Below are 16,442 nucleotides of genomic sequence, written 5' to 3'. Positions count from 1 at the left end.
ACCTCCCCATGCCCACGCAGAAGATGCAACACCTGCCCCTTCACTTCCTCTCTCCTCACCATCCAAGGGCCCAAACACTCCTTTCAAGTGAAGCAGTATTTCACTTGCATTTCCCCTAACTTAGTCTACTGCATTCGTTGCTCCCAATGCGGTCTCCTCTACATTGGAGAGACCAAACGCAAACTGGGCGACCGCTTTGCAGAACACCTGCGGTCTGTCCGCAAGAAAGACCCAAACCTCCCTGTCGCTTGCCATTTTAACACTCCACCTTGTTCTCTTGCCCACATGTCTGTCCTTGGCTTGCTGCATTGTTCCAGTGAAGCCCAACGCAAACTGGAGGAACAGCACCTCATCTTCCGACTAGGCACTTTACAGCCTTCCGGGCTGAATATTGAATTCAACAACTTTAGATCTTAAACTCCCCCTCCCCCATCCCCACCCCGGTTCTCCCCCCTCCCTTTTTTTTCAATAATTTATATAGATTCTTCTTTTCCCACCTATTTCCATTATTTTTAAATCTAAAACTAAAACTTTGTTAGTCTTTCCACCCCACCCCCACTAGAGCTGTACCTTGAGTGTCCTGTCTTCCATTCTTAATTAGCACTTTTCTTAGACAATATCACCACCTTCAACACCTCTTTGATCCTTTTGTCTGTGACATCTTTTGATTATCTGCTCCTATCACTGCTTATCTCCACAATCACCACACCCTCAACTTCTCTCTCCCCCCGCCCCCCCACCTTAAACCAGCTTATATTTCACCTTTCTCCTAACTATGCTTCAGTTCTGCCGAAGGGTCATGAAGACTCGAAACGTTAACTGATTTCTTCTCCACCGATGCTGCCAGACCTGCTGAGTTTTTCCAGGTAATTCTGTTTTTGTTTTGGATTTCCAGCATCCGCAGTAGCTTTTAGATTTTTGTTTTTATATCTGCTGAGTGAGGATATTGTGTCCTAAGAGCTGCTTTTGTTGAGAAAGAAGAAAGACAGGCTTGCATTTACACAGCACCTTTGGCAACCTCAAGACATCAAAGCGCTTAATCATTTTGAACTTTGGTCTCTGTTGTAATATTGGAAACACAGCAGCCAATTTGAATGTAACAAGGTCCCACAAACAGCATTGTGATAATGACGAGACCTAGTTGAGGTCAACTGACTCAACACAGATTGAAATCGGAATCTGTTTTCTTCTGCTGTGTGTGGTTAGGATCTGGAATGCACTGCCTGAGAGTGTGCTGGAGCCAGAGTCAATTGCGGTTTTTAAAAGGGAATTGGATAATTATCTGAAGAGAAAACTTTTGCAGGCATATGGGGAATGGGTGGGAGAGTGGGACCGGCTGAGTTGCTCTTTTAGAGAGCAGGCAGGGACACGACGGGCTGAATGGTCTCCTTCTGTGCTGCAACCATTCTACGATTCTATGATATAATTAAACGAACCTGCACTATTAACCTACTTCCTACTAATTTATTACTTGCCACTGTCTAAGTTAAAGCATGTTTGCAATCAAGATCAACTTTTCACATGAGTACAATATTGTTTCCCCTTTTGCTACCCACTCTTCCTCCAAGAATTCACAAAAATCCTGATCATTATATCTTGAGCCCTTGCCATATGAGCCTAGGATCCTATGGATCAGTCCACTTAAATTGTGGTCCGCCCAAAAATCAGAATGGGAGGAGGGCCTCCAGCGAGAAGTCAATGAAATATTTTCCTAATTTCCTAATACTCCCTTATGTACAGCCAAAAAAGGCCCACAATGAGACAAAATTAGCCCTTGTATCTGCCTCTGTTTTCGCAGCTGTAAGTACTATCACTAAAACACAGGTGATAATAATAACCTTCCAGCCTCCTTTTAAAATTCAATGTTTTGTTATTTGAAAAAAGAAACACTAATTAGAATTAGAAAAGATACTCCCTCTGTCTTCATCTGTCTCTTTCTTTTCAGTCTTGACCTCTGTCTCTCCATCTCTCTCTCTCTCTCTTATCACAGGTATTGATAATGAAATATTGACATTTTCTAGTTGCCAACCTCTTTTAAAATTTAACTAATTTTGTTTCATTTTTTGGAAAATGTGCTAAAATTTGGGTGAAGTATATTTGAAATCACTTTGATATGTTTTAAAATGTTGTTTCAACATTAGAAATTGCACTTGCTGAGAGAAAAAAAAATAGTTTTTTTTCAGGAAATATTTTGAGTTTTCCTTGGCCATTAGAGAATGCAGTGGCACCTAAAGGCCAGAGCAGGTAATTACAGTTTAACTGGTGAGTGCTGCCGAGCAAAATTGCCATGGAAAATGTGAGTTTAGGACCTTATGATGGGGAAAGTTGGCACAAAGGTGTGATTAAAAATTGTGACAAGATATAAGATTTTTGGAGAGTAAGTGTGCACCCTACATCAGATTCTTAGTGTAATATGCATATATTTTCCATGCATTGTTGAAAAATCTCTTCCAACGGAGCAAAATGCACATAATAGAGCAAGTATTTAGATGTCAAGACCTGGGAAAGAAACAACAATTGGCAACGATAAAACTTACAATCTTGTAAATAATTGTACACTGAAAGCAACAAGACAATAAAGTTCCCCATTCACGCTGGCTTAGATTTTGCAGGGAGTGGCAAAGCAGCAGAGGTCACTGTTGAACTTGAAGAAAGGTGCCCACAAAGATCTCGCAATCACTGTGGCAAGATTACCACTTTCCTCTTTAAACCTAGTGCCAAGTCAAGGTGACCTCCAGGTATCTAGCAGCAATGATAGCAGCAAGCAGTTTAAACAGCCAATCACACTGAAGTATTCTCACCAGCAGCAAGTCAGGAACTTAAAAGCTCTGAATGTCTTCACTTTTATTTTAAATCATCATGTAGTGAAAATATAATCATTATTATTATGGATCAAGATAGAAGCTAAGATAGTATAAACTTTAATGAATATTTTATAAATGTGAATTTTTGTATCATAATGGAGAAATTTGACATTCCACAAATATAAAATTAGCTCTTCAAGGGGAACAGGGGTTTTTAGCAGTAATTATGAAGTTAGTATGCTGTTAAACTCCCACGCCGTGATTCTGTCAGGCTGACGGAGTTCTTTTCCACCTGTCAGAGAACTGGCAGTGAACCCCTGTCAGTTCTGTGGAGGAAGCCTGATGGAATCAAATGCCTTTCAGGCACATACGTGGTCCCTGTTGGGCCTTCTTCATGATTGAGGTCCTTGGCGTTGGGAATCCAGCCTGCTAAGAGCTACAGGCCAGTCAGAGGCTGGCAGCTCCTCATGTCACCAGCACCAGCAGGAGCGATGGCAGCTGGCAGTAATGCACCTACCAGAGGTCCAGGATCATTCTGGGTTCTGTGGGATGCGGGCAGGAGTTTGTATGAGGGGAGGTAGACATATTGGTGGCAAGGTGGAGAGGACTTTCAGCAGCTACCCCTCCCTGCCTGATGCTGGGTCCCTCAATAAGGCATAAAATGCCTGACTACAAGAGATCCCCCTGAAGGCCGCTGTCAAACCCAACAGGGTTTGCTGAGTGGCCTCCATTGAGCCACCATTTAATTGCAGTTGGCTCGAGGATAATGGGTGTCAATTGGCAGGCTGGGAATCCCCCATTAACCCCTTCCACCCTCTGTCCCGCACTATTAAGCGGTCTGGCCACTACATTTCCCGTCGCAATGGGAGGCATTAAATCCAGCCCCCAGTTACACCTCATTCATAAAGGTACAACTTTTCAAAGGATTTTTACAATGAGACTAGTAGCATAAGAGTGGAAGTTTTTGTCAATTCTTTTACTGCTTAGACATTGCCCTCCAGGGGACCTAAAGAGTGCACCTGTTGGAAAAGCATAGAATCACTGGCAGCTACTTCTGGATTTAATTCTACGTATGTGTGGACTCCCAAAGTTTTTATCAGTTTCAGGGGAGTAATGATGGTGAACCCTGACATTACTACTGCAAAATCTAAGCCAATTAGTATCACTCATGATCAAATTGAGCAGTAGCACTGTACAGTGAAAATTCTCTCATCAAAATGCAGAATTGTTCTACATAGTTAAACCTGTGCTCAAGAATTAATAGCTGCAAGAGTATGTAAATGTCAATATTATTCAAGCATTAGGTAGAACAATCATTAAAATTTCCTTTTAGGACATTTATACTACAGCTGTCAGCATCATACAGTACCTTGTGTCACCGTCTGTTTAGAACTGTCTCTCTCCTGACTGGGAGAAAGCACTTTGCTCCTTGTGGTTGAGCGTCAAAATCAAGGGTGACACTCTAGTGTAGTACTGAGAGAGTGCTGCACTGTTGGAGGTGCCGTCCTTGGAATGAGACGGTAAACTGAGACTCCATCCGCCTGCTTGGGTGGACATGGCACTGTTTTGAAGAAGAGCAAGGTAGTTATCCCCAATGTGTTGGACCAATATTTTATCCCTCAATCAGCATCACAAAAATAGATTATCTAGTCATTGTCACATTGATATTTGTGGGATCTTGCTGTGTGCATATTGACTGTTGCGTTTCCTACTTTACAACAGTGACTACACTTCAGAAGTATTTAATTAGCTGCAAAGTGCTTTGACACATCCAGTGGTAGTGAAAAGTGTTATATAAATGCAAGGTCTTTCTTGTTAAATGTTTTAGTGAGCATTTATACTCTCCAAACATTTAAATTAACTGAAGGTAGGTTTTAAAAGTTTTGCAGGAGTTTAAAGATATCCCGATGTACTTTTAAAACCCAGTTTGACATTGTACTGGAGATCACAGTGAAACTGAAGTTGTATCGTAAACACACTCTTTAATTATCAATGGATGCTTCAGAAAATCTTTAGGAGGGTTCCAAGATCATTAGTGTCAGTAATCTTTTAAATTTTCACTGCTTTTTGAGTTACCACAAATATGTGTTTCCTCAAATGAATGAAGATGCATTCATGCACCATGCTACACCTGATTTTTACAAATATAATCTAGCAATTTCTTTCTTATTTTATATTTTATTAAACACTCATCTATCCTTACAATTTCCCCCCAGAAATCAGTATATGCGTATAAATTGTACACGAGTGCTAAAATGTTAAATTTTGCAGGGAAAAATAGTCTCAGTATTATTGCACTGGATTGATTTACTCTATTTTGAAAATGTTTTTTTTCCAATACATAATATAACAGATAGGTCAGAAAGAAAAGGAAATGAAATTGATTTACAGGATCATATTGATGAGGTGTAAACTGTCCATATAGTGTACCAGAGACTGGTAGGATATTTAACAGTAATTCACTTAGCGATGACAAGAGTATTTAAGTAGGTTATTTATCTCTCTGCTGACATGAGATCAATCATCTTCTGATACTACATATGTTCACCACAGTACTGAAATATTCATCATCAAGATTTAGTACTATAAGCGCAGCTGAGATGTGGGAAATGGTTTGAAGATTTATTTTTTTAAATTTATATATGTCAACAAAATTTTTTGCAATTTTCCTGATGCCACTCCCCATTTAACTAAAGAAAAAGTTATGGGGACATTCCTGGCCTTTCATGGCATGGTCATATAGAGGGAAAGGAACTTATGCTTTCTGCTATGAATCCATCTATCTTGGGTACTGTGTTTTTGTATTTGTTTTATTGGAATATAAAGTTTGCATCATAAAAAAGAGCACACTGATGTGCATTCAGGCCACTGCTGATGCTAAGTTGTTTGGACCTATTTTTCAGGTATTCCTGGCAGCTGCCTAAAAGAGGAGTTAGGCCCATTACATATGTAAATGAGGGGCCTAACCGCTGTTCAAATCCCTCAGCTGAACTAGCTTGTCGATCAGTGGAGCAGGATCTGGGTCTGCTGAGTCGGGACTCCACCCCTACAGGTGCCAATGAAAGTGTTCTGTTCAAATTCAGAAAACATTACTGTGGAGCCAGGACAAGCAGGAGTGCTGTCATATGCTGTCCTCCAGGATACATCTACAAGTGGGGCAAACAGCCCAGATCGCTTCTCGGCCTTTTGGCTAAGAGTCTCACCCCCTCTGCACGTTGCCCTCGAGGTGGCTGTGGTGGGGAAGAGACCGTTGTTCACCTCCTTGTGGATTGTGCCTTTGCAAAGAAAGTCTGGAGAGAGATGCAGTGGTTGTTGTCGAGGTTCATCCCGAGCAGTTCTGTGACACAGGACTCTGTGCTCTACGGGCTGTTCCCAGGGACACACACCGAGACAAACATCAACTGCAGCTGGAGGATCATCAACTCGGTGAAAGACGCGCTTTGGTCTGCCCGAAACTTGTTGGTCTTCCAGCACAAAGAGTTGTCCCCGACCGATTGTTGCGGACTGGCACATTCCAAAGTCCAGGACTACGTGCTGAGGGACACACTAAAGCTTGGGGCAGCTGCCGCAAAGGCGCAATGGGGAAGGGTCGCTGTCTGAGACCTTTCTGCCACAGCGCACCGAGAGACTGGGAACTGTTTAGAGCCCCTCGGGCTGTACAGCTCAAAATGAAAGGCTGTAAATGATTGTAATATTGTTTGTACTGATGCACCTGGTGATACATTTTGTAAAAGTTTAACCTGGATTGTACCCTTGTAATGGTGTTTTTGAAATGGTTTGGAATGTGATTGAAGATATTTTATGAATAAAGTATATTTTTGCAAAAAAAAAAAAAGGCCTTTTGGCTAAGATCAAGTGCAGTGTAAAGCGATGGCTATAACCGGTCGAGCCCCATACCATGGGGTACGTAACACCGTTCGGGTGACGGTGAAGGACAGCGAAGGAGGAGCACCCATGGATCGGGCCTTCTTCATCAAGCGGATCCTGTTGAAGGCGTGTGGATTTGAAGCTGCGGAGATCTACTCCCTGCAAGACTTCCCCAGCGCTGGATGTTTTGAGGTGACTTTCAAGCGTTTGGCAGCTTGCGTCAAGTTCCTGAAGGTGTTTGAGGAGAAGAGAGACCAACCGGAGATGAAGATCCTGAAGGTGGAGCCGCTCTTTGCTCTGCCGTTGCAACGGGACCGTGTGGTGACGGTGCATCTTTACAACCCCTACGTCCCTGTCACCGACGTGTTCACCTTCCTCGCCAGGTACGTCAACAAGGTTGGGAGCTGCACCGAGGTTAGAGAAGTCTTCGGGACTTGGACATGCAAACGCCAGGTTAAGGTCACGTTCGAGACCGATGGTAAGGGAGCCATCTTCCACCCTCCTTCCAGCTTCGCTATCGGGGGAAGCCGTGGCTACCTTGTCTACGCTGGGCAGCCCAAACTTTGTCGCTCATGTGGCAAGTCTGGTCATGTGGCGGCCAACTGCAGTGCCGCCATCTGCAAGAACTGCAAACAGGAAGGGCACCAGACAAAGGACTGCAAACAGACTAAGTGCTGCAACCCGTGTGGCAAGGCAGGCCACCTCTACAGGACCTGCCCCAAATGCTGCCGTATTTATGCACAGGCAGCCAAAGCCAACGAGGGGGAAGCAGAGGAAATGCTTCGTGTCACTACTACCAAGGGCACTTGCAACACTCCAACCACCAAGGCCCCCAGTGAGAACAACGGGACAAAGGAGGACACAGAGAGAGACAAGGTGGAGGAAAAGATTGAGGCAGCAGACAGCCAATCAACAGCACTGCCCCCTGAACCTCCCACTCCTCAGGAGAGTGAATCAATGGAGGAGGAGGAAGCAGCGGAAAATCAGCAGGGGGGGTGGCAGCTGGTGAAGAGAGCCAAAAGGAAGAAGGGGCTAAGAAGGGACCAAGCCACTTCCCAGACAAGTGGCAAGAGGCGTCTCCCAACCGACACGGATGACGAGGGCAGCTGCTCTTCGGACGAAGAAGGGAAAGGGCGGCATCTACAGAAGAAGTGGCAAAGCTCTAGGGAGTTGGAGGACGAGACACCCAAGCTCCAGAACATTGGAGACAATGAGGAGACCAGCGCACCCCAACTTTGCCCACAACCCGAAGAGGCCAGCACACCACAGCCCCAGGAATCTGGGAGCAGTGAAGCGCTCAACGCACCCCAGCTCCGGGAAGCCGGGAGCAGCAACGCCCCAGAGGGGGTGAGGATTGGAGAGACTTCTCCAAAAGAGAACAATTCAAATCTCATTCCTTACACGAGCCCCCAAATGCCACCTGAGCTGAACATTTCCAATGGGGAGGTTCAGGGCAGTTTCCTCAGCCCATCCAAAGTAAGGCAATTTGTGAACACTATGGGTATACAGGAGCAGACCAAAGGTCTGGGACTCTCAGAGACAACAGGTTTGGTAAGAGACTAAATGCTTTAAAATGGGTGTAAAGATTGTATCCATAAATGTGCGTAGCATTAAATCTACTACGCGATGTGTTGCGACCTTGGACTACCTTGCCAAGGTCAAAGCTGACCAGTTGCTTCTGCAGGAGTGTGCGATACCGCACCTCAGCTCCTACAGGTAATGGTCACGATGGTGGTCCCATCAATGGATCTGGTCAGGAGGAAACGACTCTCGTTCCTCTGGCCTGGGTATTCTGCTGCGGGGAGGCAACTTCACAGTTTTCGAGGTTAAGGAGGTGGTGGGCGGGCGCCTCCTCGTAGCAGACGTAATGTACAAGATTGTTCCACTCCGGTTAATTAACGTGTACGCCCCGTCACAAGGGGCCGAGCGGCTGGAGGTTTTTCAGCAGCTCCCACTGCTGCTGGCGACCTCCAGGCCGGTCATTCTGGGCGGTGACTTCAACTGCATCATCGATGCGGCTGGACGATCCGGCAGGGCGAAAAGCAGATTGGACGCTACGTCCAGATCCCTGATGGAAACAGTTAAGGATGCCAAGCTGCACAACGTCTTCAGCAACCCTGCAGACGGAGTGCAGCGTAGATACACCTGGTCACGGCCAGACGGGTCCATCCATTCCAGGATAGACTTGCTGTTTGTGTCCCGTGCGTTCGCAATCAGATCCACCGACGTCAAGCCGGTGTTCTTCTCTGACCACTGCCTCCTACTGGCTGACTGTCACTTAGAGGAAGACCACAGGGTGGACAGGGGGGCATGGAAGCTAAACGTGCAACTGCTGACCCCAGAGAACATTGAGGTGCTCAAGAGGGATTACAAAGGTTGGAGAACCGTGAAACTCCTCTTTGAGCCCCTGACACACTGGTGGGAAGCGATCAAGGGAAACATCAAGAGGTTTTTCATCCTCAAAGGCGCCCAGAAAGCTAGAAAGGAACAGAGGGAAATGTCCTGACTCCAGAAACACATGCAGAATCTGCTCCGGCTGCAGTCGATGGGGGTTGATGTCAAGGAGGAACTCCAAGAGGTGAAGAGCCAGCAAGCCTCGCTCTTTGCCTCGGAGGACTCCAAGATCATCTTCCATTCCAGAGTCCGCTCCGTTGAGCAGGATGAGATGTGCTCACGTTTCTTCTTCCAAAAGGTACACAGAGAGAGCTCTGTGATCAGCAGCCTGAAGGAAGAAGATGGCTCAGTAAAGTCATCACAGTCCGACATTTTGAGGATCAGCAAATCCTTTTATGCCGGATTGTATGACATAAAGCCCACAGACAGCACGGCCTCCCAGTCCTTCCTGTCCTCTATCACGGAGGTCTTAGACAACAGTACACGGGAGAGCCTGGACAAACCGCTAACTCCTGACAAACTGACTAAGGCCCTTGAGTCCTTCGAGAAGAGTAAAAACCCCGGAAGCGACGGCTTGCCGGCGGAATTCTATTCGGCTTTGTGGGACTGGATCGGCCCGGACCTGCTAGAAGTGTACGAGAGTATGTTCCTGGCTGGCAGTATGTCAAAATCCATGAGGAAAGGCATCATCACCCTCATCTACAAGCACAAGGGCGAAAGGGAGGAAATTAGAAATTGGCGACCCATTTCACTGTTATAGTCCAATGTGGACTATAAGATTCTGTCCAAGGTCATCGCCAATCGGGTCAAGTCCGCTCTGGAATTGGTGATCCACCCTGACCAGACCTGCACTGTGCTGGGCAGGAATATCTCTGATAGCCTCACGCTGCTCAGGGATACGATTGTCTATGTGCAGGACAGGGGTGTGGACACCTGCCTCATCAGCCTTTGACAGAATATCGCACACCTACATGGTGGATGTGCTCTCCAAAATGGGATTTGGGGAAGGAATTCGCAATTGAATCTAACTGCTCTACACTAACATCAGTAGCGCAGTCTCAATCAATGGGTGGGAATCAGATAGCTTTCCTATTAAATCTGGAGTCAGGCAGGGCTGTCCTCTCTCGCCTGTTCTTTTCATGTGTTGCATAGATCCCTTTGCTGAGTCCATCAGGAAGGATCCGGGCATAGGAGGAGTGACAATCCCAGGCAGTGGAGGCACTCAGTTCAAAGCTTCCCTTTACATGGATGACGTCGCCGTCTTCTGCTCGGATCTGCTGTCGGTGCGCAGACTGATCCACATCTGCGACCAGTTCAAACTGGCCTCGGGAGCCAAGGTAAATCGTGGGAAGAGCGAGGCCATGTTCTTCGGGAACTGGGCTGACCGATCCTTTGTCCCCTTCACCGTCAGGGCTGACGGCCTGAAGGTGCTGGGGATATGGAGGGACCAGGGCATGCGTTAGAAACTAGAAGGAGCGAGTGTCTACGGTGAAAAGGAAACTGGGCATGTGGGAGTGACGCTCCCTCTCCATTGCGGGTAAGAACCTGGTCATCAGGTGTGAGGCACTCTCGCTGTTGCTGTACGTGGCGCAGGTCTGGCCCATTCCACACTCCTGCGCAATAATGATTACCCGAGACATCTTTCACTTTATCTGGAGGTCGAAAATGGATCATGTCCGCAGGGACGTGATGTACAAGCCTCTAGATAAAGGGGGAAAAAACATGCCCAACATTGCCCTCATACTGTTGGCCACCTTTGTGTGCGGCTGCATCAAGTACGCAAACACCAAGTGTCACTACGTGCTGAGGTTCTACCTGTCCCCGGTGTTGCGAAGGATGGGTCTGGCCACGCTGCCGCGGAACGCTCCAAGTAGTTGGACCGTGCCGTACCACCTGTCCCTCGTGGAAAAATTTATGCAGAGAAACACCTTTGACCACAGGTCCATCAGGCAGTGGTCGGCACGTAACGTCTTAGAGGCCCTGCGGGAAAAGGAGAGGGTGGATCCTGTGGGATGGTTCCCCGAGCAGACTGTCAAAGTCATTTGGCAGAATGCCTCATTGCCAGAACTTTCCAACAATCACCAAGATGTAGCTTGGCTGGTGGTGAGAAATACCCTCCCCGTCAGATCCTTCCTACACGCCAGGAGTCTCACCCCCTCTGCACGTTGCCCTCGAGGTGGCTGTGGTGGGGACGAAACCGTTGTTCACCTCCTTGTGGATTGTGCCTTTGCAAAGAAGGTCTGGAGAGAGATGCAGTGGTGTCTGTCGAGGTTTATCCCGGGCAGTTCTGTGACACAGGACTCTGTGCTCTACGGGCTGTTCCCAGGGACACACACCGAGACAAACATCAACTGCAGCTGGAGGATCATCAACTCAGTGGAAGACGCTCTTTGGTCTGCCCAAAACTTGTTGGTCTTCCAGCGCAAAGAGTTGTCCCTGACCGAGTGTTGCAGACTGGCACATTCCAAGGTCCAGGACTACGTGCTGAGGGACGCACTAAAGCTTGGGGCAGCCACCGCAAAGGCGCAATGGGGAAAGGTCGCTGTCTATGACCTTTCTGCCACAGTGCACCGAGGGGCTGGGAACTGTTGAGAGCCCCTCGGGCTGTACAGCTCAAAATGAATATATGCAGTGAATACTAAGTGTATTATAATTGTATTGAAGCACCTCAGAATGCAACATGATGTATGTTGATAACTCCAATACCTTTGTCTGATTGTCTGCATTGACCATATTGAAATGATTGTAATATTCATTGATTGTATTGATGCACCTTGTGATACATGTGTAAAAGTTGAATCTGATTGTACTTATGTGATGGTGATTTTGAAATGGTTTGGAATGTTCTTCCAGATATTTTATGAATAAAGTATATTTTTCAAAAAAAAAATCTCTAGTAAATAGCAAGCTGACCGTGAAGGGGAAACAAGAAGCCACAGCCGAATGATTGCGAGCCCTGAGAACAACTTTAGGGCCACCCTTGGGACTCCTGGTTGGCAGGCAGCTGGACCTGGAGGAGGTGTCAGCTGTGGCTCAGTTCATAGCACCCTCGCCTTTGAATCAGAGGGTTGTGGGTTCATGTCCCACTCCCAGAAACCAAGAACTGTGATTGTACTTGAAAGAGTTGCGATCTGTGACTGTTGATAACTTGCAAGCTGGACCTGAAAACAATCCACTATCTGTCTTAAAGTATTCATACATTTCATTCTCCATTTCACATTATAGAGGTTTCAACCAGTATGGTCAAAAACAAATAGTGGCATTATTCAGTTTGGGCATACAATTATTTGAGTAAATATCTGTTAGAAAATGGATATTTTCAAACCAAAAGCCTGAATGCTGAATAATCAATCTTAAATTCTTTCCATGATTCCTGCAAGGCCAGAGGTAAAAATATGAACCAATAGTACACATTTTTAATGTGTTACCTGAAGAGAATTAAATTCAGTCCCCACCTATTTTAAAATTAAACAGACTTTTGCATTAGAATGGGGTAGTGGATTTTTATTGTGAGGTCCCAAAATCAGAAACTTAAAACTTTCAGTCCTCACCAAACAGTTGTGCAAAATGTATTTAATTTTACAAACAGGTTCCTTCTGATGAATCATGTGTAAATTCACTGTAAATTACACAGTAATCCCAATTTAATCAAGTGGTGGTATAGTTCTTTGCAGAGTTCCCTCCTTTCAAGTTAACCCTTTCTCTGATGTTCTTTGTTCCCTCTCAGATACATATAACTAAAATAGATAAAACTGCCCCTCAACTACTCAATGTATCAGTATTCAGTACTCAGTATAAACGAGCAATGCAAAACTTTAAGTTCAAAGCTTCACTTGCATTAGCATCGTCAACAGGCCAGATTAAAAGGAAGTGTTTTTCTGAGGAAAAACACCTGATAGGGGCAACATATGTGACCCGTACCTCTCTTCTACCATAAGGTGCCCGGGCTGTACCTTGTATTGAATGAAATATTGGTGAATTGATGGAGGTGGTCTCTCTTGGCCTAGTTGACCTGTTTCACCCTTACCATATAATCAAACCCTGACCTGCATGATACCTTATAAATCATGCTGTTTAATGTGGACAGCAATAATTCACTTTGCATGTTGTTATTTTGTGGTTCAAGGTGCTAATGAAATGACACCATTTAAAATGCAGAACTTTCCTTCTGTACCAGGCCACAATTTAACTCGAGTTGTAACATGTTGAGTTTATGAAATTAAACAAGTATTATTGCAGATCCTAACGAATGTGATATCTGGAAACCCAATGAACTACATGTTTTTTTGAAACAGATCCTACCTTGATATTTTGTGCCATGTGCAAGTAAAATTTAGTCATCTTTCCATCCTCCTCTCAGCCTTTGAAATAGATACAAAACAAAAATAAAGGGACACAGAAAGATATGGGGAATTAAAGGTAAGAGGTCAGTAAACAATTGTGGATCACAGGAAAAGAAACAAAATAGAGAAAATAGAATAGTAAGGTACGCAGGTAAATAGGTAGAAAGCAAAAAATGGTTGAAAGGAAATGTAAGTCCTGGTACAAAAGCAAGGAAACTAAAGAATTGTAGGAAAATCAAATAATGAAAACAGAGCGGATTGCATGATAATTGATTACAAGTAAAAGATAAAAGCCCAGAAGAAGCCAGTGAACCACAAATGTGAAAAATGAGTTCCAAAATGAATAATGGGCAGAAATCCTAAGGGCTAAGTTGTTCCTTGAACTAAATAAAAACAAAATTAAAGTGTCATGATGTGTATACATATCTGTAATACACACTCTTATGAAATGCAAACACCTTCAAGTTAAATTATGTCTGAAATGGCTCAGAGCTAAGAAAGTTGTCCCATTAAAATAACTTCCTAGTGACATCTGTAATGAATGTATTCATTTTTACAGCCCAGGTTAACTGAGGAAAACTTTATTCTGACTGGTATTCATTCCTGATTTTATTTCAATTACACCCAGAGTCGAAGGGCAGAGGGAAAATTATACTATCAGCCACGGATGTGAAGCTTAAGCCATTTACATTTATTTTAGCACTTTTACTAGGTTATAGCCTTAAATTTTATTGCTTATATATTTAAGTGTTATTTTAAATTACATTCCAGTGCTATCATTTCAGTTTTGCAACACTGGTTGACCTAATGTTGAAGTCAATCATGTTGACTTGGAACATTAATAAATATAGGATGCATATCATGCCCCTTGAAGAGAAGTACAATTTGTGGTATTGGACCTGCAATACTATAACATTTAAGATTGTAAATTGAAGAGGAATTGTATGCATTTGTTGCGAGGATGTAGAACATCTGCAGTTTCAGATAGCAACCAAACTCAAAAGTGAGGGGAGTTAGATATTACACCCTAATATGTGTGGCCACATTGTAATGCTATTCAAATGACAGAAATATGCCATCTGATTTATTTTCCACCATTTGTGTCATAGCATCTTAACGACCGTGGACTGCATTGCTATCTAGATGCAAGTCTTTTTCCTTCTAACGGTGGTGGATCTTCTTAAAATTACATCAAGACGAAAATTCATTGGACTTGTGGTTATACATATAGAAATGTGCATAAATATTATTTTCTTATCATCTGATCAGTTTGCTTTTTGGCAGCGCTATTATAGCTGTTACAATCAAATGAGATGGTGTGCAGTGGCTCCTTTCTTTTCCCTCCGCAACAGTTTTTTTTAATGAAAGGATATACTTACCAATTCCTTGAGTGATTAACTGTTTACGCGCTGTGACTGTAAAATACATGGTCAGGCATGTTTTCTTGAGTTTTTAACAATAAAGGGGATAGTTTTAATTGCACTTAACCTGGCCAAGATCTAATTTGCAAGGACAGGTGCTTGCCTGGATGCTTTGCTAATGGGATAGGAGATTTCCCCCATTCATCTCTTTCAAGGCAATTGTTCCTGGTGCAGCTTTGGAGACAAGTTGTCTCTATATCAATAGTTTTGGTACATAGAAGGTACAGTGATGCAAATAAGCAGCCATCTTTGACTGTTACCACGAAGTCACTGAAATGTGGCTTTAGCTTTTAAAAAAAATCAATTAGGAGTTTCCAGCTAGTAAAGTCAAAGTAATTTTTTTTATATAAAGCATGATTTTACAACATAGCATACCTCTAAAAATACCAGAAAAAGCCTTTAAATTAACAATTTGGGTTCTCTTCCTGCCTCAGCACCCAATTCTCTCACATTGCTTTCTCTAGCAACATCTCTCTTATTTTCCCTTCCTTTCTCTCCTTCTCCCCTCCTCTCTCTTCCACTCTCCTTTACCTCTTTCACTCCGCCCCTTGCTCTCTCCTTCCCCTTCTTCCTCCTCTTCCCTCCCCATTCCTTCTTCCTCCCCATCCTTCTCCCTCCCTCTCCTCCATTTCTGCCTCCCTCCCCTGCTTCTCCCTCCCTCCCCTTCTTCCTCCCTCAGTTCACCCTCCCTCCCCACTCCTCCCACTCTCCCCCCCCTTCTCCCTCCTCTGTCCCCCTCCCCTTCTCAATCTCCCCCTCCCATTCTCCCTCTCCCCCCATTTTTCCTCCCACCCTCCTCCCTCCCTTTTTCCTCCCACCCTCCTACCCTGAGTATAAAAGCTGGGAAGTCATGCTGCAGCTGTATAGAACCTTGGTTAGGCCACACTTGGAATATTGCGTGCAATTCTGGTTGCCACATTACCAGAAGGATATGGAGGCGTTGGAGAGGGTGCAGAGGAGGTTTACCAGGATGCTGCCTGGTCTGGAGGTTATTAGCTATGAGGAGAGGTTGGAGAAACTCGGATTGTTCTCACTAGAGCAACGGAGATTGAGGGGCGACTTGATAGAAGTTTACAAAATTATGAGTGGCATGGACAGAGTAGATAGTCAGAAGCATTTTCCCAGGGTGGAAGAGTCAATTACTCGGGGACATAGATTTAAGGTGAGAGGAGAAAACTTTAGAGGAGATGTGTGGGGCAAGTTTTTTACGCAGAGGGTAGTGAGTGTCTGGAATTGGCTGCCAGAGGAGGTGGTGGAAGCAGGTACGATAGTGGTGTTTAAGAGGTAGCTTGACAAATACATGAATAGGATGGGAATAGAGGGATACGGACCCCGGAAGTGCAAAATGTTTTAGTTGACGGGCAATATGATCGGCGCAGGCTTGGAGGGCCGAAGGGCCTGTTGCTGTGCTGTACTCTCTTTGTTCTTTGTTTTGTTCCCCTTTTCCTCCCACCCTCCTCCTCCCTTTTTCCTCCCACCTCCCTCCCTTTTTCCTCCCACCCTCCTCCCTCCCTTTTTCCTCCCACCCTCCTCCCTCCCTTCTTCCTTCCACCCTCCTCCCTCCCTTTTTCTCCCGCCCTCCTCCCTTCCTTTTCCCTTGCCACCCTCCTCGC

The sequence above is a fragment of the Cetorhinus maximus genome, chromosome 22 (genome assembly GCF_964194155.1).
Source record: "Cetorhinus maximus chromosome 22, sCetMax3.hap1.1, whole genome shotgun sequence".
NCBI classification, from domain to species: Eukaryota; Metazoa; Chordata; class Chondrichthyes; order Lamniformes; family Cetorhinidae; genus Cetorhinus; species Cetorhinus maximus.
Note: the sequence above shows the minus strand (reverse complement) of the source record.